This window comes from Cupressus sempervirens, chromosome 2, assembly GCF_028749045.1.
Source record: "Cupressus sempervirens isolate cs-2001-9-10 chromosome 2, ASM2874904v1, whole genome shotgun sequence".
Lineage (NCBI taxonomy): Eukaryota > Viridiplantae > Streptophyta > Pinopsida > Cupressales > Cupressaceae > Cupressus > Cupressus sempervirens.
In genome coordinates, this window is record NC_143119.1 from 517,790,696 (window position 1) to 517,816,330 (window position 25,635).

The 25,635-nt window shown below is 33.6% G+C and overlaps 1 protein-coding gene across 9 annotated transcripts in view; it reads right to left on the reverse strand.

Moving 5' to 3' along the window:
* Window positions 1-25,635, reverse strand: part of LOC149573232 (uncharacterized) — a 408,940-nt gene that overhangs the window by 47,096 nt on the left and 336,209 nt on the right. For 5 of the 9 annotated variants that reach the window (XR_016360068.1, XR_016360062.1, XR_016360052.1 and 2 more), the window contains one exon: window positions 25,280-25,632. The exons of 3 other annotated variants lie outside the window; for them this stretch is intronic. The gene's annotated coding sequence lies outside the window, so the exon portion shown is untranslated. Of the gene's footprint in view, window positions 1-25,279; window positions 25,633-25,635 lie in introns of those variants that run through there. One more of the 9 variants, XR_016360053.1, reaches the window with a different exon arrangement.

Consider the following 25,635-nt stretch of genomic DNA (forward strand, 5'->3'; position numbering starts at 1 on the left):
CTCCAAGATTGGAAAAAGACCTAACTTTGATGTTCCCACATTTTTGGGAAATATTAACCCAAAGGAGCTGATCAATTGAATCAATGAACTAGAGGAGTACTTTGAGTGTAAAGATATTGAGGATCTTGATAGGGTTAAGTTTGCAAAGGTAAAAAATTGAAAGGACACACAAAGATCTGGTGGTAGGAGGTTTAGCTAGAGTGAGAAGGAAAAAATCACCAAATGGAATCGAATGATAGATAAACTAAAGAGACAATTCATTCTTATGGATATGAAATTGATCTGTTGAAGAAGATAAAAAAGTTGAAGCAATCAAGAAAATATGTTCAAGAGTATATCGAAGAGTTCGACCGAGTTCTCATTAGAACCAGCCATGCAGAAGTTGATAAGGAGAAAGTAGCTCATTATCTTAATTGGTTGAGGCCAAGTATTTTGGATGAGTTGAGTCTAGATCAAATGAACAATATTAAGGAGGCATACCAATTTTCCCTAAGAGTTGAGGAGAAACTAAGCAAGAAGCTATACAACAAGAATAGTGAGAGAGGTTGTGGTGGAAGCTTTGGCAAACGATCTTATGGAGGTCATTATGATGATCAGAAGAACAAGGATGAGGCTAGAGGTAGCAGTCAGAACCAAAGGGGAAACAATTCCAATCATTTTGATGATCATAACAAGAGAGATCAAAGAGGAAGAGGTAGAGGACAAGGATCTAGAAGAGGAGGCTTATGTGGGAAATGTTTTCACTATGGAAAAGAAGGGCATAGAGAATTTGGGTGTTCCTAGTGCCAATGAAGAATAGATCAAAGAATAAAAGGCTAGACCAGAGTTGCACATGTTGATGAAGATGCCATATTCTCAAATTTTGAACATGTTGAAAGAGGAGAAGTCTTAGTTAATAGAAGAGTCCTACTGAGTGGTGAGAATGAACCCGATCAAAGAAGGAGCTTGTTTCACACAATGTACAAATGTGAAGATAAGTGTTGTGATGTGATCATTGATGGTGGAAGTATTGAAAATCTAGTGTTAGAAATGATGGTCACAAAGTTGAAGCTAAAGAGACAAAAATAATTGCATCTATACCGTATTTCTTGGGTGCAAGATGACCATAGGGTCATGGTGAATGAGCAATGCGCAGTGAAGTTCAAGATTGGAAGCTACCAAGATGAGGTACTTTGTGATATCATACCTATGGACATGTGACATATGTTTCTAGGTAGGCCATGATAGTTTGATAGGCCTATTGTATATGATGGGTGAGAAAATACCTATACTTTGACCAAGGGTTGAGGGAAGCATAAGTTGAAGCCATTGAATGATAAAGAAGAAAAGGTACGTAGTGTTGCCAGAATACGCCTTGTTGATGGAAAAAACTTTCTCAAAGTTATGAAGTGTGAGCACATGTGTTTTGGTATAATTTCAAAAGATAGTAAAGATGAAGTATAGGAGGTACCTGCCAAAGTTGTACATATGTTGGAAGAGTTTTCTAATATTGTATCAGATAATGTACTTGATGGATTACCCCTAATGAGGAAGATTAGTCACCAAATGGATTTGGTTCCAAGAGCTAGTTTTCCAAACAAGGAAGCACATAGAATGACACCAATAGAAAGTGAAGAGTTGAACATTAAAGTTCACAAGTTGTTGCATAAGGGGTTGTTCCGAGAGAGTCTAAGTCTATGTGTTGTACTAGCTATATTAATAACAAAGAAGTATGGCAAATGGAGGATGTGCATAGATTATCATGCTATCAACAAGATCACAATCAAGTATGGATTTCCATTACCAAGGAAAGGATAATATTATGGACCATTTGAGTGGGGATGAGTATTTCACAAAAATAGATCTGAAGAGTGGGTAACATCAGATTTTTACCGAACAAGGTGATGAGTGGAAGACTACTTTCAAGACAAAATAAGGAATGTATGAGTACTTAGTCATGTCTTTTAGGCTAACCAATACACCAAGCACTTTCATGTGGCTCATGAATGAGGTACTAAAGGAATTTTTGGGTAAGTTTTTCATTTTTTACCTAGATTATATTTTGATCTTTAGTAAGACATTGTAGGAGCATTTGAATCATATTTGCAAGGGGTTTGATAAGTTGAGGGAAGAAGAGTTTCTAATAAACCTGAAGAAGTGTAGTCTCTATAGAAGGTTTGAAAAATGGAGTTAGAAAAAATGAAGGCTATCCTTGAATGGCCAACTACAAAGAGTGTGACAGAGGGAAGATCTTTTCATGAAATAGCTAGTTTTTACATAAATTTCATAAGAGGTTTTAGTAGTATATGTGAACCCTTGATTGAAAACATGAGATAAGATAGGAAATAATTTAAGTGGACTATGGGAGTAGATAAGAGTTTTAATCTATTAAAATAAAAAGTTATTAAGTAGCCTATTTTAGTACTTCCTAATTTTAACAAGGTGTTTCAAGTAGACTGTGATGCTAGTGGTACTACAATAGAAGTTGTTTTGAGCCAGGAAGGTAGACCTATTGCTTATTTTAGTGAGAAGTTGAATGATGCAAAAAGAAAATATTATATTTATGATAAAAAAATTTATGCTATAGTTCAAGCATTGAAGAAGTGGAGACACTATCTTTGTCCTAAGGAGTTTGTTTTGTATACTAACCATCAAGCTTTGCAATATTTGAATAGTCAAGGAAAATTGAAGCAAAGGCATTTGAAGTGGTTTAAGTTTTTACAGAGTTATACACTATTTTGAAATACAAGAGTGTTAAGTCTAAAAAAGTTGTAGATGCTCTTGGTAGAAGAAAAATTTTGCTAATAGAAAAGGAGATAGAGGTGGTTAGGTTCAAGGAACTCAATACTTTGTATCCAACTGATCCTAATTTTGGTGAACCTATTATGCTTGATAGGACAAAGTGGTTGGATTTCATTATCCAAGATAGTATGTTGTTCAAAGGAAGCTAGTTGTGCATTCCTAGAAGTTCAATGAGAGAGAATCTCATCAAGGAGAAGCATAGTGGAGGATTGGCTAGAAATTTTGGCAGAGATAAGACCATTACTTTGGTTGCTAAGAATTATTACTAGCCACAGTTATAGCAAGATGTGAAGAAACTTGTACAAAGTTGTAAAGTATGTCAGATAGTGAAAGGAGTGAAGTAGAATATAATGTTATACCAACCATTACCTATACTAGAGAAGTCATGGGAGGATATTAGCATGGATTTTGTTCTTGGATTACCAAGGGCAGAACAAGGACAGGATTATATTTTTGTGGTGGTTGACAGGTTTGCCAAAGAGTATAGTTTTAGATCAAGACACCAAATTTGTTGTGTATTTCTGGCATACATTATGGAAGAAGCTAAAGATAGATTTGAAGCTTAGTTCATCACAACATCCATAGACGTATGGATGGACAAAAGTGGTGAATTTGAGTTTGTGAAATTTGCTGAAATGTTTGGTTGGAGACAAACCCAAAGGATGGGATATGATTTTAATATAGGAAAAAATTTCATATAATAATTATATCAATAGGAAAATTGGTAAATCACCTTTCCACATTGTATATGGGAGTAGTCCCCAAAATGATTTCGAATTAAGGTAGTTGTATAAAGGAGAGATACATAGAGCTAAAGAAGAAGAAATTTCTAAACATTTGAAGAACATCAATGAGGAGGTGAGCAAGCACATCATAAAGATGAATACATAGTATAAGGCTAAGGTAGATGTGAAAAGGAGGTATAAGGAATTTTAGATTGGAGATGAATTCATAGTTTATTTAAGAAAAGAGAATTTTTCAGTGGGTACATATAATAAGTTGAAGATGAAGAAGTTTGGACTGTGCAAGATAGTGAAAAAGCATGATTCTGAAAATGCTTATGAAGTGGAGTTGCCTGATAAATTGAATATTTCACCATTATTTAACATTTTAGACTTGATAAAATATTATAAAGGAGGTGATGGAGATGAATTTACAGTAGTACAATGGAGTAATCCAGCCGCTAGTTCAGCTACAAAGGAGATTGAGGAGATACTAGACAGTCGTGTTGGAAAAAGTACAAGGAACAAAACTTATGAGGAATACCTAATCAAATGGAAAGGGAGGTCAGTAGAGGATTCATCAATGCAAGTAAGGGAGGAGGTTAACTATCTTGGTTTTCCTTTGAACAACTAAGACATGATAGAGTCACTTCTTAAATTACCTTGAGTGACTGATGCAAGAGCATCCTGGGTGTCAGAGCAATCTTGCATCACCCAAAAATATTTTATTTTTAGTCTTTTCTATTTTAATAAGGACTAGTAGATAGGGTGGTTACTATTTACAAGAACTTGTTATGTTTAGTAAGTTTATCATATGAGCTTAGAATGTTCTCATTCTCTACATGAAGGGTCATTTTACAATTATAAGCCTACCATCAAAATCCCATTTCTCCAGCTTAAGTATCAAAAAAGTTATTACAAATTTTCGGTGGAAAAATATGTAGAAAGATTTTTAGGCTCACCATTGGAGGTCTTAGAGTGCTTGAATGAGGTCTCAAAACTTGAATGAAGGGTTGTACCATTCTAAGCCTATAGATTAAGAGCCGACATTTCTAAAAAGTGGTTATAATAGCCAATTAGAGCAATAATTTGAGAGTTATGGCCTTCCAAAGTTGGGCTACTTGAAATATCTAAAATAATTGTCAAAGATGTATTTGGTTGACTATATATATGTATTGTTAAGGTCTATCAACCCTAGGTATTAAGTTTCAATGTCTGGAACCTTCTTGGGTGGCACAAAATTGCCTCTTTAAGAAAGACCCAAACATTGTCTAAGACAACTCTCAGTGGTAGTTCCTAGCTTAGTCTTACACATTACTATAATGAAGGTGCCCATGTGGGTTAGCATATTTTACTTGTGAATTCTACAATTCCACATTTGCAGCATAAATAAGAAGTCCATATTTTGTTCTCACATTTGCTATTATTTCTTTGTTTCGACTATGTGTTTATGTTATTAAGGGGAGCACCCTTCATCAACCTTCCTGATGGATGTCAAGTTTTCTACTAGTTGAAGGTTTTATAAATTGACAAGATGATATTCATGATATTTCATGACAATCTTCCATGCTTGATCCACTGCCATACATGATAGACTATTCAATTTACTTGATTAATAGAATTTGTGAGCAAATAATCTCACTAAAAATTAATCGATGGAATAGAAATGTTTGAGATGGATAATCTACATTCATTCCACTTAGCTCCTATTTTATATTCAACCTCCTCATGACTCATACATCACATTCATCTTCTTGGTTATCTCAACTGGTCCATTGTGTAGCCAAAACTTCATATCATGGATCCTTCATAGTACAACCTTGCTCCATTCAATCTTAAAATTTCTTAGAAGTTCTATGTCACAAGCCAAGTCATTCCTCTTAGAAATTTTAAATTCCTCCTTTAGAACTCCTTCATCACACAATTTTTCATATTCCTCTTGAGTCTCACAATCACCAACTTATCTAATCTTGCACATGTAGAAACTTTGTACGTCATGTATCATGATTAACTTGGGTGGTATCAAGGATAACACACCCATTGAGTCACCTTTCAGTGCAATCTCTAGAATATTCTAAAATTTAGGTCAAGGACAAGTGTCACTCCTTCCCAATTGAATGTTACTAACCTCTACTCCTTGATTCTTTCATATGGATGATGAAGCTGCCATTTTTATCTATTAGGGTTCAAAACTTCTTCCCTCTGGATAACTCAAGACCACTAAGATCTTCACTCGATGAAGCTTATGTTCCAATTTTTTTCTTAAATTTCCTTAGAATCTCTTCTCACTTAAATTTCTCTTATGCTTTAAAGATATATATGCAAGGTATGAAATAATATCTTCAAATATTGATATATACTTTCTTTAACCCAATTTAGGGTCTCCATTAATTTTGTGTACTCAAGTAGGTGGAAGCCAGCTATCTCGGTTGATATTGTGCCTTTGAACTAGGTCTCCACTATACAACTTAGTCACCTTCATCTAAGTTGACCTATATATCAATTTAGCTTCTAAAGTACTTGGTCCATATTGCAATGCATCATCAATATAGACAATTTTATTAATGTTCAACACTAATTGTGTAATTGATTCTCTTCCATTGGTCATGTCATAATTTTTTTCTTATGCATCTTTACTTATGCAAATATGAACTTTAGCACATTTTATGTTTGGTACTAACATATGATATATCATTAAACATATAGTTCCTTACATACCTTTCTTTATTTAAAGTTTGAAATGATACAATCACCTACCATTAGATTAGGTGATCTCAACTCCATTTGTTCCACTATTTTCATCTTCTTCCTTTTCTTCCATGTTTGATTCATATCCTTCTTTGTTTTATCAATGTCCACTTTTCCTTTTCCCTTTGTGTGATTTTCAGTTGGTACTTGAGTCCTACAATTTTTGCATGAATGTCCAAACTTGTGACATTTAGGAACATACAGTATCAGGTGCATAATTCTACCTCTGATTAGTTCAATAGGGCATTTTCTTTGATCTGCATTCATATGCTCTATGTCCATACATTTTAAATTTGTAACAATAGCCTTCAAATTTAGGTGTAGTAGATGTATTCTTTATTCATGACCTACACTCATGCATTTGATGTCCTTGCTTCTTGTACATAAAATAATAACTATTAAACTTAGATTTAGGATTTTGCATACCATTTTCACTTTTGTAGACGTTAGCAATATGATCAAGTTTTCCACAATGATAACATGTTGGTTTTACGTTTAATTTTCCATTTCTTAGTACTCCACTCTTGGATGATTTTCTTTACTTGTTAGATGAATGTCCTGAATCAATAGTGTTGCTAGACAACCTCATAAGTTCTTTAAAATATTGCATTTCTTTATTGGGCTTGTTGAATCTTTCTACAAGTTCTTTCTTATTTTTTAGTTCATCTTTAGTAGATCCTTCTATGATATCAGATGTTCTATTTCCACATCCTTTCTATTCATTTCCTAATTTGAAAGCATCAGTTGATTCAACATGTCTAGTTGAATGTTTGCGAGCTTTTGTAAATCTAAATTCTCTCTTCAAGTCTAGTTTCCATTATCCTTTTGACTCCTTCAATGATAACCTTGTCTTCATCAACTTTCTTTTTTTCTCAGCCACTTCACATAGTCTTACTCACTAAATCTCATGTTCCCTTTCTAGTCATGTGACTTCTTTAGTCAACATTTTGTTCTTTTCTAGTAGATCTATACCTACTATATCATTCTCACTTGAACTTCTAGTTCCAAACACTCCTTCAGTTTCAACTTCTTCATAATTAAATTCATTTTTTAGAATGGCCAACTCCTTCCTCCTTTTTAGGGATTTCTTTAGTTCTTGTCATGTTGTTTCAAGTTGTTGCACTATGACCTAGATGTCAATCACCTGATTGTCAATAACTTTATCCAATTTATAAGCCTCCATCTCCAAAATCTAAACTCCAAGTTGTTAAACTTCTGCAAGATAACTTAGCTCTAATACAAATTATTAAAAGTCTTGATTGGAAACCAAGATATCAGGTAGGGGTGAATCAAGATCTCTAACACTTAAACCTTTTGATAATACTTTATTGCATTCACCACATTTACCATCTCATATCCAATATCTATAATAACATATAGATTATAATCTACAAATCACATGCATGAAATGTGAATACACAATACAAAGATTTGGTTACCCAAAAACCTTGCAAAGTGAGGGTAAAACTGGGGTGGGGATGACACTCACAAATCTTCACTACTACAGTAATAAAGTTAACTTGTTAGGGTTACAATGTTTGACCATATCCAATGATCTACCCTATGAGGGGTCTGCCATGTTAAAATCTTTTGAAATTGTTAGATCTCACCATGTGAAAGGATTTTACACTTACAAAAAAGTAAGGACTTTGTTAGGAGACCTACAAAGATCTATTATGAGATTATCTCTAACTCAATCCATTAAAACTAATTCAGTACTTGATCCTTGATCCTCTCTAATATCAATTGTTCAAATTTTTAATTGGAAACTAAGATAATGGTTCACCCCCCTTGTTAATCTCGTTGAAATATATATTGTCAATTAGTGTCAAAACACTTAGTCATAATAGAAATAGAGTAATAACTAAGTTACCATTCTACAGTGTAACCTAAGCTCACAAAGGCACCAAGCCAATAATATTAACCTTGCATAAAATAACCAGTATAAATTGAGTTGATAGTTCCCACTGAGCTCTAGTGTCAACTGAGTTGAAAATCCTACCAAGATCTAGTGAGAATTGAGCTAGAAGTGCTTACCAAGTATCTTCAGCTTTGCCCAAGTAAGTCCTTAGATTTGAGTTATAGTAGTCAACATGGTAATTGTTTTTGGAAATGGTTACCTTGTAGTTGACCTATTAAGGAGTTACTTAGATATATATAAGTATAAGGTATTTTTTTAATCCAAAATACAATTGTAATATCATATAAACCATGAGTTGAATAGAAGCGAATATGAAAGAGTAGAATATCTAGAAGGCTACAAGCATCATAAGGAAAGGAAGAGACTTGTCTATAAAAATCAAGTGATCAATTTACTTCAAAGGATCTTCATAAAAAATTAGAGTTTCATTTCATAGATCAATGCACTAATTCATCCTAATAGGTGCATTAGTCCCAAATCCTTTAACCAGGTGGGCCTAATAGTTCTTTGTAGAAAATCCTAACAGAGTACATATTTAATTGTATTGTATAAAACCTATCACAAGTTGGACTTAGTAGTCCTTATTACTCTTAATCGAGTAGATCACTAGAAGTGACCAATTGTAATCCTTAGTAGGCCAACTTTATTATTGAAGTAGTGAAGCATTGTGGGTGTCATCCCCACCCTAGTTTTACCTTCTACTTGGAGGGCTTCTAGGCTACCACATATTGTGTTATGGTGTTGTTACTTTACTGCTTTATGTTTCTTTCATGCAAGTAGATTAAACAAATTAACAAAGTTAATCAAATAGATGAAGTTTAAGTGGTTCCTAGTTCACATCCCCCCCTCTTTGTCACCTAGCTTCTATTACATTTCCGAAAATTGGTATTAGAGAAAGGTTCTTTTTAGATGTTTAGCACCTTGAGAGAAAAGATCAAAGACAATGGAAGTATACAAGGTAGATAAAGGCATTGAAAATGAAAATTTGGATTTTCATGTGGCCATGGAAAAAATCAAGAAGCCGAAGGATCAACTCTCTCAATTCATAAAAAGAAGAAAATAATTGGTAGAAAAGATGAATGCCAATCTATATATGGAAGAGAAAAATGAAGATATTTGCAAAGAGAAAAGTTCAGATGAAGTGGATGCAACTATAGAAGATCTACTTAAGAGAAACCTTATTCTACAAGAAGAAGTCAAAAAATTGAAAAGAGAACAAGAGATTCATTTAGTTAGATATGTGAAATCATGGAATAGAAGAACCAAGCTGAAAATGACAAAAATATGACAAAAGAAGATATATGATTAATCAACACTAGGATAGAAGAAAAGGAAAATGAAATCCATCAACTTTCACTACATTAGGAAGATATGGAAAATTAGTTGAATAGTGCAAATCATGAAGTCATCAATCTGAGGACAAAAAATGAAAGACTCATGAATGATCTTAGAGAATAAAGAGAAACCAATGAAAGAATGATGAGATCATAAGAAAGCATGGATCAGTTAGCTGAACTATCTCAATATATACCCAAAGGGAAAGCACAATTGGGCTACATTTAACAAGGAGAAGGCACAAAATAGTATTCTAGTGAACTTAAAGGGAGGAGATGTGACTTTGGGTGAGAATGCCCCCCAATAGGATCATATCAATAGTTCAAGTTGTGGTGTGTCCCTAGGTGTGGAGGTTCTTCAACCTAGATCCTTGGGTGAGAATGCTTCTCCCTAGGAGCAAGCCAAAATAGATTATGGTGTGCCCCTAGGTGTGGAGGTTCCTTAACCTAGATTGGATTTAGCTTAAATGCATGAGATAGGTTCTCAAGTTTCTACTTAGGACAATGTGATGAATCCTAATAGTACTTTCTTGGACAAGACCCTAGAAGAAAAAGAGATCAACCCCAAGGAGGGAGGGTATAGAGACATTGGGGTGACCCATAAGTATTCAGTTGTGTCTACAGATCACTGTGCCAAAGATGTGGTGTAAGCAAACAACTTTGTTAGAGATGAAGTTGAGGACCTCCTAACTATTTTACAAGATGAGGAAGTAGAGTGCGGGGAGGAGACTTTAGATGCTAAGTAGATCCCAGTTGGCAAACCTTCTAAAGGCAGGAAGAAAGCTAACCTTAATAAGGATGTGGAGACTATTTCAACCAAAAACAATAATAAGAAAGGGTCCAAATCTAATTCAAAAAAGGGGTTTCTAAAGTGAATAAGGATAGAGATTTCTATCTTGCTTCAATGCCCACCGAGACTATTCTCAAGAATGAAGATGTTGGATCCTCCCCTTCCCCAGTGGGAAGACCCTCCAATTTGTAAAAAGGAATTGCTAAGGCAAAGAGAGGCATTGTGAATGGTAGTCAATGGACTGTCCTTGAATCAAAACACTTTCAAAAGTTATGAAGATAATTTCATGGAACATTCGAGGGTTAAATAATTCTCACAAACATGACATTTAAAAAAATATGATTAGGGATAAGAGGCCAGGTATTTTTTTTATTTAGGAAACCAAGATGTTGAAGGATAACGTGTAAGGTCTTCCAATTTTTATGGGTGGGAAGATTATAGGAAATGATTCTAAGGGAGATTCAAGAGGTATGGTAGGTTTTTGGATAAATAGGTGGATTCAAGGGGAGCTTATTTCTCATAATAGAAACATGATGAATGTTAGATTTACTAACTCAAAGGATGGTTTTACTTGGGTTCAAACTAATGTCTATGCCCCCAATTCCAAGTGGGGAAGAAAGGCTTTGTGGAAAGAAATTTCTAACCAAAGAAAGCTTTTTGCTGACCAAAATTGGATTGTTATGGGGGATTTAAATACCCCTCTAAAAGAAGCTGAAAAATGGGGAGGCAATTAGACTAATCTAGATAATAGATTAGATTTAATGGACTTTATTGATCATCATCTTCTTCATGATCTTGACTTACATGGGATTGAGTACACTTGGACTAATAGAAGAATCAGAAAGGATCTCATTCAAGTCAGGCTAGATCAAGTACTTATTAGCAATGATTGGTTCCTTAATTATAAATGTTCTCACAGTGCTCAAGTTCATGTGGGATTAGACCATTACCCTATTTCTCTTGTGGCTAATAAACTTAACTATTAGAGAAATTTCCCCTTTAGATTTGAAAAAATGTGGATTCTTCATCTAGACTTGGAGATCCTCATAAAAAGGTGGTGGGGTATTAATGTGGAAGGTACAACAATGTTTAAAGTTGTAGCTAAATTGACAAATGTCAAGAAAAATATAAAAAAATGGAACAAAGATACCTTTGGCAACATCTTTGAGAATAAAATTTTTTTTTGGAGGAAATTAAGGATATTAAGAATAGGATTCAAATTGATGTTATGAGGTTGTCTCAAGGGAGGAGGAAAGCATCAAACTAGTCAAATTTCATGATATTATCACTAAGGAGGAGATGTTTTGGAGGCAGCATTCTAGAAAGGTTTTTCTAAAGGAAGGTGACCATAATACTAAGTTCTTTCATATGACTACTTTGAAGCATAGGATGGAAAATAGAATTTCAAGACTTAAAACAAAAAAGGGATTTATTGAAAATGAGGAGGTTATTTAAAGGGAGGCTATGGAGTTTTTTAGTAACTTGCTTCAAGGTGACCTTGATTTGGATTTGGATAAGTAGAATTTGTTTCTTGATTGCATCCCTTCTTGTGTCTCTAAGGATCAGAATAATTTTCTCACTTCTATCCCTTCCTCAAATAAGATTTCCAAGCCTGATTTCTCTTTTAAGGAAGATAAAGCCCCTAGTCCTTATGGGTTCTTGTTTTTGTTCTTTCATCAATACTGGAACATCATTGGTCCTAATGTTTGTAATGCGGTTAAGTAATTCTTTGGTTCTAGGAATATTCTTTAAGAAGTGAATGGTACTTTCATTTCTCTTATCTCAAAGAAACTAGGAGTGGATATGTTCGATTAGTTTGGGCCTATCAGCTTGTGTAATTCTTTTTATAAGATTATTTCCAAAGTGTTGACCCTTAGAAATCTGTCTCTTCTCCTAGTTGTCATTTCTAGATAGCAAAATGGGTTTGTTCCTAGCAAATAGATTTTGGATTCCATTATAACTATTCATGAAAATATTCACTCACTTTTAGTGTCCAAGAAAGGAGGATTTCTTCTTAAGCTTGACCTTTCCAAAGCTTATGATAGAGTGGATTGGAACTTCCTTCTCCGAGGTCTTGAATCTTTTGGGTTTAATAAGAGATTTAGGGATTTGATCTTCATGTTAGTTTCATCGGCTTCCTTCTCAGTGCTTGTTGATGGCTCTCCTACCTCCTTCTTTAAGGCTTCTAGAGGTCTTAGACAAGGAGACCCAATCTCTCCTATTCTTTTCATTATCTTGGCTAAATGTTTGGGGAGATTTGTGGAAAATATGGTGATGAAGGGGGACTTTGTGGGCATTTATCCTTCCTCTTTTTCTTGAATATGATCTCATCAACAATGTGTTGATGACTCTATTGTTATGGGGGAAGCCTCAGTTAGAAATGCTAGGAATATTAAAAAAGCTTTGGTTGACTATGGGAATGCTTCTGGTCAAATCATTAATTGGAGCAAAAGTGTAATGTACTTCATTAATGTTAGTAAGGCCAGGCAAAATAAAATGAAAAATATTATTGGCTGTGAGGTTGGCTCTCTTCTTGGATCCTATCTACAGTTACCTCTGCGTTGAAACCCTCCTGATAGCTTTTGGTGCTCATTGATTGATAGAATTCACTTGAAACTTGCTAGTTGGAGAGGCACCCTCCTTAGCTAGGCTAGTAAGGTAATTGTGTTGAATTCCATCTTGCAATGTGTTCTGCTTTATGCTTTGATTGTTTTTAAAATTCCAAGAAAGTTTTCTCTAGCTATTGAGAAAATTCAAAAGATCTTCTTATGGACTAGAATGGAGATTAAAAAAAGATTACACCTCATTGCCTAGGAAAATATTTGTATGCCCCACAATAAGGGTGGGATTGGTTTGAGGAGAATTACTACAATGAATGAATTTTTATTGGCAAAATTATTATGGAGATAACACAAAGAGGAAGGGGAATGGAAGAACATCTGGATTGATAAATACAAAAAGGATAACTGTGATTTTAATCATTTCCTTAATATTGATTTAGATCAAGGGGGATCCATGATTTGAAAAAATGCTCAAAAATTTAAAAACATTATAAGGAAAGGGGTTAGATGGAAGCTGGGAAATGGAAGAACAGTTCTCTTTTGGGAAGATATTTGGATCTTGGACCACTCACTTTGTGATCAACCAAGGTGGAACACTTATATGGAGCAATGTAAGAATCTTATTGCTTCTATTGTGGTAGATTAGAGGAAGAATGATATATGGTTAGACCTTAAAAGGGTGAATGATAACTTGGTTGATCTTAATAAGTGTCTGAATGTTGTATTTTTAAGTCAAAAGGAGGATGAGCTGATAGGAAGTCATATCCTATTGGAATGTTTTCTATATCCTTAGCCTATGCTTATTCCTTTGACTTATATGAAGAACCTTGTTGGGCTAAGGCTTGGTTGAAAGGCTTGACACCTAAGATTAATATCTTCTTTTAGATTCTTCTATAGAATAAGATATTGACTATTGACAATGTAATGAAGAGAGGCTTCATCATTATCAATAGGTGTGTTCTTTGTAAGAATGACTGTGATTCGGTCAACCATATTACTTTGCATTTCCCCTTTACCAAAAAGGTTTGGGATAAGGTTTGTAACTCATTTAATATTGATTGGGTTTTCCTTACTACTATTCAACTATTCTTTACTAGTTGGAAACCTCCTTCTAAGAATGCTTTGATATTAAGACTATGGGATTTCATTCTTCCTTACCTCTACTAGGGTATTTGGAAGGAGTGTAATAATAAGATCTTTAGAGGAGTGGACTCTATTTTAGATCAAGTTTTTTTGTAAAATCAAGGCCCTTATAATAGAGAATATTAAAACTAATGCTTTGGGACAACAACCTCATAATGATTGGCAAGACTAGGTGTTTCACAAATGGAAACTAAGGAATTTGTGTAAGGATAAACAGGAACCTAATCCAAGGGATAGTGCTAGATGGGACAGCCCTCTAGCAAATTGGTTCAAGATAAACTTTGACGAGGCTTCTAAAGGGAACTCGAGCATTGCTGGGTGTGAAGATGCTATCAGGAATTCTTATGGTGATAAAGTGAGTTGCATGGCTATTCCTATTGGTAGTCAAATTAATCACATGGTTGAAGCTTGTGCTACTCTTCATGGTCTTATTTATGCAAAGAGTTTGAATTTGATGAAGGTTTGGGTGGAAGGAGACTCTCTTAACATCATAAATTGTCTTAATAAAATTACTCAACCTTCATGGACTATTAGTAATATTATTTTTCAAGCTATTAATATTATTAATTCTTTTGATATATGTATAATCACCCACAACTTCAGGGAAGCTAACTATGCTACTGATTGAGCAACTAACATGGCCTACTTAAGTGAGCATAAAGTTATTTGGGATAATAATGAGTCTTTACCTATCGATGGTCACCAATTTATTGATTTTGATAAATTGAGGTATAAGCAAAATTTTTTTAATAATGATGGTGTCAGAGATTTGTAGTTATATGTTGTAGTTATATGTTGATCACTCTTGGGGTGTGTTGGGTTATGATTTTTAGAAAGCTAAGCTTTATTTTGCATGGATTATGGGTTGTTACCATTTTCTCCTTTGAATGCAATATTGTTTTTGGTAGCAGTGTGCATCATGTGTTTTAGAGAGAGAAATCTAGTGACAATGAAGGGGGGAATATGGGAGGAAAAAGGAAGAGAGTGGAACCTGCAAGTTGCAAGGAGTGGATGAAGAAAAAAAAGGTTTGGGACATTTTAAGGTGAGAGAATTTAATAGGTTATATGGAAAGACTCAAAGGTAATAATCCTACCATTACTCAGCAATTCATTAAAACTTGAAAGGATGGCTATATCATGGTTGAAAACAAGCATATGGAAGTGATTGAAGAGGTGATAGTAGAGGCCACGAGGTTGGATTTGGATAGCATCAACTTTTATTAGGATAGGAAGCTATTGGATAGGGCCATTGATGAATTTGTGGAGTTGGAAACTGAGAGAAATCGACTGGTGAAAATAGGTAATTCTTATTTCAACTTGATCTCTATTTCTTGACCTTGGAGATTCATGTGTTATGTCATTATGGAGTACCTTACTTTGGATGGTAGGTTTACAAAGCTATATGGGTATCATTTTATGTTAGCTAATCACTTTAGGCATGATGTGAGGATCAATTTCCCCTTTTTTTTTAGGCAATCTCTGGGTGTCTCCATCCAGGCAATTCAAAATTATTCGAATGGAGAACATGTGTGTCATGAGGGCCTTATGGTTCTTGTTATGAATGTGTTAAAATCCAAAAAGGTTATGAAACCCAAGGGCATCTTGAAGCTAGTGGAATATGACATGGAGGGTAGTCTCCTAGAGAAAAGTTATGACTCAGATACTCAAGATGATGTTAAAGGGACCGACTTTGATCATGAAAGTGATTTTGTAGAGGAAATGGTGAGAGATTACCAAAAGAAGAGGAGTGGTGGTAAAGGAAAGGGTTTCAAGGGTCACAACGATGTTAGGGCTTCTACCCCATCTGATGATGAACCTCTTGCTCACAGAATGGAGAGGAAGCAAAAATATTTGAGGCTTCAAGAGGAGAAGATTTAGAATGCTATGAAGAATGTGGAGCCAAAGAAAGACAATGAGAGGAATCAAGAGAAAAATCTAGATTTTGATGATAAAATAGAGGGTCTGATTGGTTCTTTCAAAAGTCTATTAGGAAACCCTGGGACAATTCTAAAGGAGATTGGCATCCTGAAACAACAAATGCAGTTTATCGGTAAGGAAGTGGAGCAAGTTAGCAAATTAGCCAGAGGAGAGCGTACCTTAGGACAACATATTGATAGGCTCTCAAAGGTAATTTGAAATGTTGAAGAGGTTAAAAACCTTATGCATGAGATGCCATAGCTCAAAGTTTAAAATAGGGTGTGGGAGAAGGCTAATAGTGACAATCAGGGGAAGGCTACTAGACTAGAAGCCAAACTGAACAATATTGAAAAGATGATCAAGAAAATGGCTAACAATAATAGAAATCTTAAAAGGCTATGGAAAATAATGTGGGCAATCTTCTGAAAAAGTTTGAGCAAGACAAAGGACAAGATTCCCCTTCGGTGGTTGAGAACCAAGGTCCTAGTAAATGCACTCAAGCTAACTCTAAGAAGAATGAGGAAGTGAACAAGATGGAATAGGTGAAGGCCACTATAGATAATATGCACATTCTGGCGAGTGAGGCTGCTGACCTGATAAAGACTATCTAGCTAGTCGGGTCCTAGTCTTTCGTTGTCTTTTTGCTATCCTTAACAACTCTGTTTTTGCTTGGCCTATTGTTTGCACTTTTTGGAGGCTTGTCTTATGTTGATCTGTGTTTTTTTATGCTATTGCTAGCTTTTTTCTTATCTCTTTAGACTTCTATTTTTTGGGTTCTTTAAAACCTATTTTTACTTAATCAAAACTAGGAGAATCATCACAACAGGGAGCTCAAAACAATAAAATACATATGTGTAATCATTGTGGAAAGGAAGAACATACATCAAACAAATTTTGGAGAAATGGAATGTCAAAATTTAATGGAAATTCTTATAGTTGTAACAAACCTAAACATAGAGAAAGTGAATGCATAGAGAAAACCAAGTTTGAAGGAAAATCTTTTACATGCAACAAACAAGGTAATAAATCTTTCGAGTGAAGAACCAAGAGTTGGAATCCTACTAAAAAACTTGCTAAAGAAATCTTTGGGTGGGACTATAACACTTAGTGCAAGTGTTATTTATGTGGAGAATTTGGACACATTGGAGCTAATTGCATTAAAAGTCACTTCAGAAAAAGGAATTCTACCAAAAGATGCTATGTATGCAATGAACTTTGTCATCTAGAAAAGAATTGCATGAACAAAGATAAAGTTGGAGATGAAAATAAATTAAAGGCTAAGAAGATTAGCACTCAAATGAAGCATCAATGGGTTAGGAAATCTATAGAGAATTCAAGTGAAAATAATGAGGTTATTGACACCCAAGACAATGGATTGGGTAATTCAATTATCTCTACTTGAACAAGCAAGGAGACCACTACAACTATGATAAAAAAATCATATCCCACATTAGTTCAAGTCATCAAAGCACAAAGTTCAAATCATCATATCAGGTGCACTTGAATAGAAAAAGAAATATAGACTTGATTGAATTGTTAGTTCTAACTGTGTCGCTCCTTAGGCCAAGTTGAGTTGTTAGACCTAACCAAGTTACTTCTTAGACCTAACCAAGCATAGATAGACTTGACCAAGTCACTTAATCAACTTAACATGGTTTGTTAGTGCTAGCTAACTATTCAAGGATTGAAGAGAAAACTGAGCATCTTTTACCTACCCAATTATAGAGCATTAATGGAGCCCTAAAATTGAAAATTGATAAAAAGGAGAAATTGAAGTTTTGTTTATCACCACAAATTTAGAGTTTTCAAGATCACAACATTCCTCGAGCTCCCCAAGTGATTTAGAGCAAAAATTTTCAAGGAACATCTTAGATGAAGTCACCATCTTCTAAGTATTCATCAACCAAGTAGTATGGCAACATCTTCTAGTGAAAAGGCCAAAAGTGGTTCAAAAATATTGACAAAGAATTCAAACTGTATTCCTCCAAAATTCAAGCTATATCCAACAATTATTGAGGAAAAGGATCCACAAGGAGAACACTCATCAATTTATCCTAAGATACTTCTCATTTACAATGTTAGATCATTTTATCATAGTTCTATTCAAGAATTGGGGAATTTTGAGTTGGATTAGACATACGACGCATTGTGCAAAAATGATGTGTTGAAATCAGAACACAAGCATCTAGAGGTCAAGAGTTTGACCCACATCATCCACATGTCAAGAAATTTTTGAATCAAATGGATCAAGCTTATATTAAGCTAAGTTCTTGACACATCATTCTAGTTGGATAAGGCCTATCCTTTCATAAAGAACATGATTCATAGGATAATAGGATATCCTATGTTGGAGAATTCAAAGGCTACCAAAACCCTAGGATAGGAAGAATTGGAAAAGCTAATCCTAGTTAAATGGGATAACAGAGGTACGAAATTCAATAATGTGACTAACATGGAAATCAATTTTGGCATCCATGTCATAACACATAAAACCTATTGTTCAAGCCATTCAAGCAATGTGCCATGTGAAAGTGTGAACCTAGCATACAAGGTCATGAAGAAGAATCTATCCTTTGACCTTGCCAAGCTTCAATGCACCCAACTGAGCAAGAACGTGAAGAATATTCAAGATTCCAAGAATAATTCATGTAAGTTTAGTTGACTCTTAGTCTATTTATTCTTTTATGTACATAAATTATTTTCTTCAAAAGGAACCTTTTTTGGAAAAAGGACACTCTGGTATAGTATCAGATTAATGAATTCATAAATGAGATGGGCAAGAAATTTGGAAGCACCATGGATGCATAGTTTGATAACTTCAAGGAAAGGATGAAGAGTAGGCTTAGGATCCCTAAGAATTTGGTGGATGATTCTGAGCAAGATGTATGCTTCTTGGTTTACTATGATAGAGTTCATATTCAAGTAGTCAAACCTACGATTGCATGGGTAAAACCTTTGGCATATGAGTTAAATATTGATGATACAAGAAATATTGTTGAGGATATCATTAATGAGCCTATGGACCCCAAGGCTACATATTTTGGAACATATGAGGAAGCTAAGACAAGAATCTCACTTGAGATTTAGAAGATCAAATTATGAAGAGAGGAATGAAGAGGCTAGAAAACATAGGAAAAAAACTTGCAAAATCAGATTCACCTCTCAAACTCACTGAAGGAAAGGGTCATGATATAGAAGAGGAAGATGAAGAATAAGATGAAAGTGAATATGAAGTAGAAGAATATGTAAAGGAACCTCCTAAGAATAAGGTGAATGTCCCATCTAATTCTCCACCAAAGAGAACAACAAGGTCTACTCCTCTGTTTATTGCCACCAAGCCAAGAACACAAAGAAAGAAACTAAAGCTTGATGATGAAGATGATGATGATAATGAAGACACCACTCCTATCATCTCATTCAAAAGGTCACCACCTACCTTTGAACAAATGCTAAAGACACTAAAAGAAGGTAGTGGGATGGAAAATTTCAGATATCTAAAATATGAAACAAGAAGTAAGGATGAGAAGGAGCAAACTAAAGATGTAATGGTTGAGAAGATGGAAATGTGGAAATATGAACCTTCTCAACTTAAAGTGGAAGTCCTTAAAGCTCTAGTGAAGGTTATCTCTCACCATTGGGTTAATTCAGTGAAAACAAAAAAAGAAATTAGAGAGAAAACTTTGAGAAAAAAATGCCAAATCTCTTTGACAAAGAAATCAAGGAGGCAATTACTAATCACAAAAGCAGGCACACTCCTAGATTTAAAGCTTTTCAAATTTTGTCCAATAAGATAGAAGATGTTGTTTAATGCACAAGAAATATGTTTAAGGTTTTTTTTTAATATCTAGGAAGAGGGAAACCTACCAAAGATTTAGACAATCGAAGATTCTAATTCTGAGAAGATTGCTGCAAAGGTCATGGAATCCCTTCCTACCACTTCACCTAAGGTAGTACCTGAGAAAAAATCCATTGAGTTGAAAAAAATTTAAACAACAAGTGAAGTGAAGACTCCCACACCTTCACCAACCTCTCTCCTAGAGATAATCAATAAATAGGTTCTCATAGTCTCAATCAAGCTATAGTAGCAGAAGAACCTGATTGACAAAGGCAAAGAAAACATTCCTTCTTCAGAAGTCAAGAGAAAAGTCAAAATGAAGACTATTGATGAAATAGATCTAGATGAGGATATTTGATCCCAAATGGGACCAATCCAATCTATCTACTAAGAAAATTGATATTTTGGGACATTTGTGGAAGAAAATGGTCGAATAGTAGATGCCAAGGGCTGAAAGAGATGGAAGAAAAGTTTTGCATGACATTAAAGAAATATTTGTGGATGCTCTATCTATAGAGGTAAATGAAAAAGACACCATCATTGATCAATAGATTTTCATTCTTTATAAGTTCAATGAGGACACTGATGGGCTGGACAAAATCCTTGAGAAAGTTAAAAGGAAGTTTGAGAATAAAGTGCTAGAGAATGTAGCACATAATGTAGAAATTGATCAAGTAGAACCATCTAATTTATTTTTTACATTATAAATTTTGGTAAAGAATTTTATATATTTATTTGTAAAGTTGAGTGATTCCACTAATTTTACCAAGGAAATAAAAGACACACTAGCCAAGATTTACATTGACTTGAAGGATAGTGCAAACTAGTTGGAACTCAATCTAAGCTCTAGTTCCATTCATTTTGCAAAAACTAAAATTTTGACAGATCTTCTAGCAGAACTTCTAAAGGAAGAGGCTAGAATAAGAGAAACATTAATTGATATACAAAGTATGATACTTCCCCACATGGACACCATGTAGAAGTGAATGGATCATGCAAGGACATTGGTCAAAGATACAAATTTGTTAGTTGTAGATCACATGTTTGAGTTATCAACATAGCTTCAAATTAATCCACATATCTTGATGGTGCTACAAGACAACTAGGAAAAGACTTTTTCTATAATTTTGAAGGTACACCATGATTTTAATTCTCATTTTGGTATAACCTTCTAAATTTTTGGCATTTATAGCCCCTATGGCATTGGGTGAGTGGGAACTAACAAAAACAAGGGGGAAAGTATATAAAGGAAGTATATGTCATAATAATACATATGAAGGTGACATTATGTACAATAAGAAAGATATGTAAAAAGTAGAAAAACAAAAAAAAATGAAAAATGAAAAATAGAGTTTTTAATTCAAATTGAGTTGCAGAGTTATCAATGCAAATCATGCTATAGAATAGACCATACTCAAAGGTGGAGTTTGACTAAACAAATTTTGATTTCAAATCTTGTGCATGTTAAGTGTTTTTCTCACTAATGCCAAAAGGGGAGATTATTAATCTCATTGCAACATATATTGTCAATTAGTGTCAAAATATTTAGTGATAATAAAAAGATAGTAATAACTAAGTTACTTGTCTGCAGTGTAAACTGAGCTCACAAAGGAACCCAACCAATAATGTTAACCTTGCAGAAGGCAAGGAGTGTCAACCAAGTTGATAATCCTACCGAGCTCCAACAAGAACCGAGTCAGAAGTGTCTACCAAGTATCTTGAGCTTTACCCGAGTAAGTCGTTTGACCCAACTTACAATGTTGAGCCAACTTGGTAATTTTTTTTGGACATGGTTATGCTATAGCTGACCTATGAAGGAATCACTTCGATAGCTATAAATATAAGGTATTTTTTATATCCAAAATACAATTGTAATATCATATATACCATGAGTTGAATAGAAGCGAATATAAAAGAGCATAATATGTAGAACACTACAAGAAACATAAGGAAAGGAAGAGACTCATCTATCACAGTCAGGTGATCAATTTACTTCAAAGGAATTACATTAGTCCCAAATCCTTTAACTAGGTGGACCTAAAAGTCCTTTGCAAAAACTCCTAAAATAGTAAATACTTAATTGTATCAATGTATAAATCCTTTCACAAGGTAGACCGAATAATCCTTATTACTCTTAACCGAGTAGATCACTAGAAGTGATCAATTGTAAGATTTAACATGCCAACTTTATTACTACACTAGTGAAGCATTGTGGGTGTCATCCCCACCCCATTTTTATCCTCATCTTCTACTTGGAGGGTTCCTAGGTTAACAAGTATTGTGTTATGGTGTTGTTACTTTACTACTTTATGTTGTTTGCATGCAAGTGGATTGAATAGAAGAAGTTTAAGTGGTTCTTGACTCACCCCCCTCTCATTCACCTAGTTTTCATTACATTTCCAACACCCTCCACCTCAATATCTTGATTTCCATGTAAGACTTCCAATAGTTCTATCTAAAGGAAAGGAATGATGCAAATCACTTGTTACTCTTATGTGATTTTTTTCATGAGTATTTGATGAGGGTTTTAAATAGAATTGGTTAGAATGGGCCCTTGCCAAATTCTCTTTGTGAACTCCTTCTTGGATGGTCATTGGCCCATAGAAACTTTTTTTTCACTGAAATATGGAGGATTGCACACTCTTCTATTTTTTTTGGTGTTATGGTGTGTGAGGAATAGAATAAGTTTTAGGAAGGATGTATGCTTGATTGATATGGTTTTTCATAAGATCCAAAGGTCAATTTATGAAAATATAAATGTGTTTACTCTAACGACAATTTTTTTGTCATTTAATTTCTCCTCCTTTGGTTATTCTATTCTCAATAAATAGAATCTAATTTTAATTCCCTTGAAGGGTGCGCAAGTAGGAGGAAAGTAGATATATATGAGGTTTGTATGCAAGTGAAATAGAAGGTTCAACCAATATATTTTAATAAATTAAACTTTGATGGTGTCTCAATAGGAAATCCTAGTTATTCGAGTGCTAGAAGCATGAATAGAAATCATATTTGTAATATATTTAAGGATTCTCTATTAGGTTACTAGATGAATCCAATAAGCAAGTTAAAATTCAAGGTTTTAAGATTAGTGTAAATCATTCCTTGAAAATGGGATTATCAAGGATACATATTAAAAGTAATTATAATCTTATTACATCATATGTTAATTGGGATCTCCCAGATATTTTATGTAAATTTTGGAGACTCTTGTCAAGATTTCAATATTTCAGAATTATTCATTTATTTTGGCAGGCAACAATTAAGTTTTTTATGTAAAAAAAAAAATGTAAAACTTTTTTTTCATAATTAAAACCAATTAAGTTTTTTTTGCCAAAATTGGAGTTAGGTTGGTGAAGGGCTTGAAGTTTTTTGATAGGAAAGATGTTTATACCTTATTTAGAAGTGTATCCCTATATGATACACTAGCGAATGCGGTAGCCTTTGTGTGTAAATGAAATTTCTCTCTTTCAAGGAAAAAATGTTTGCAACACACATTTGTGTAGGATTTTCTATTATATGGTGCTTTTCTAAGAGTGCCTCACCACCGAGTTTCTTGACTTTTTGCTAGAAATGATGCATAGATCAATAAAATTATTAGAAAACTTCCTCTTTGGAATATCCTTTGAATTTGTCTTCTAATTATTGAGTGTTTCTTTTGGGTAGGATTGGTAATAGTCTTTTCTTGTTATTGGTATGTCTTCATCTTCTTGTACTCTTTGATGCTATTAAAGATGTTGAGGCTATTGTACTTGGTCTAATTTTTCATGATGTATAGGAGTAGGAATGTATGATGGCTTGGCATTTTAAAAATTTTTTAATAAAATTATTCTCATCTTTTCTCATAAATTAAACACTTCTAGTGATTTGATTAATTTCTTTTAGTTAATTATGTTTAAATAATTTCTTGTACTATTCAAGTATCCTCTCTCTCTCTCTCTCTCTCTCTCTCTCTCTCTCTCTCTCTCTCTCTCTCTCTCACACACACACACACACACACACACAATATTAGAATATAATATATCTTTTATTTAGATGTGTTATGTAATGAAAATTAGTTATTCAATGCCTGTTTCTTTATTGCTCAATTTTCATTCATTATGAATCCTTTTACCAATCATTTCACTTGCATAAGACGATCTTTAAATCTTTGTAATGCATCCATCATTAATTTATAGTAGACCAATCTATAAAACCTTCTTCAATTATATTTCAATAAAAAATATAATTGTTAAAAAATAATTAAACACAAATTAATATTCATCATAAAAGTCTTTGCTTGAAATGGAAATTAAATTACAGTCATGAAAATAAACTATTATAACTATTTTGAGATAACAAAATTCCAACCCATCAAAGAAAAATGAGGGGAATAGTGTTAACATTAAGTGTGTCTCCAACAAAAAGAAAAAAGAAGAAGAAACCATATCCAAATTATTTATGAAGACTAGCTCTTGTACTCCTGATAGATGAGAAGATAGATGTCTTCCCTAATATACCTTCTTTATTTTAATAGTTGATTTGAAAATGAAATGAAATTGAACATGTAAAAATAATGAAATCTTTTAGTGATGTCAATATATAATTTTGTAATAATAAAGCCCTCTTATGAGCACAACCACCTAAGCTGCTACTGTTAAAATTAGTCCTTAAGTTTGAAGTTCTTTTAGTATCAAATTGTAACTAATCTCTTAATACCTCATTGGATTAGCTAAGATAGTTAACATAAACTTTTTGATATGCAATTAGAGTATATTGATATTCATATTATTAGATACAAAAAAATACAACTAATCTTTTGTTTTTCTAAGGGAAAGCCTAGTATAAATAATTTCTATGAATGAATGAATGCTTTTTAATGACACCCACAAGACTAGAGAAAGCATAAACATAAAAAGTAGGTAATTGCTAGTGAAATCAAGGGTCAAGCATGCTTATCTTTCCCATGTCATGTCTACCTTCTATCAAATCTTTTTGAATAACAACAATCTTGTGATATTGCTATCAGGATTTAACTGTATGATTTTTGAGTCAAATTCATTGACCCTGTTTCATGAGTAGTGATTCAACATGAATCCATCTCTCATGAGAACAAATGGAACACTTAGCACTCATTGGGTCAATGAGTTTGACTCAAAAATCACACAATTAAGTCCTGATAGCAATATCACAATTTGACTTGCTATGGAAATTATCTCCTACTTATCAACAACAATCTTATTAATCATTACTCTATTAGTCATGAATTGAAGTGTGTATTAATTGTCTGATTTTTTCAGTATACATTTTGCAATTCTATTTAATTATAATTATTATTTCCTATGAAAATTAAGACATCTTGACAATAATTGATAATCTTCAAGATAAATAATGAACATCTCAACAATCTTTGTATAATCCAACTTAAATGATTAATTTTATATATATATATATATATTCAACGTGCTAATTGATGAAGAACATAGATAATCATTCTAAAAATTATAGTCAAATATTCTCAAAAGTATGTATAATACTAAGACACAGTCCATATCAAGTAAATAGCTTTAAAATAACTATATTCAATTTCCCATATCCTTATATTTTTAAAAACTCACTAACAATACTTTATAATACAGATGAAATCCTAACTGTAAAAGTTTAAAGCTTATAAATAAAATTGAAATTTCCCAAAAAAATAAAATTAAAAAATTAAAAAATTAAAAATTACATAATAATACATATATATACACTGATAAAACCATGATGTCGAATGGATTCCGAGGAGAAAAAGCAAACATACGAGTTGCCTGAAACGTCGCCGACAGCAGAAGCAATTCACACACTCTTCCTCACGTAACGCAAACTGGTCAAATATTATTATCTTCTCTGCCCTCCCATTCCCTG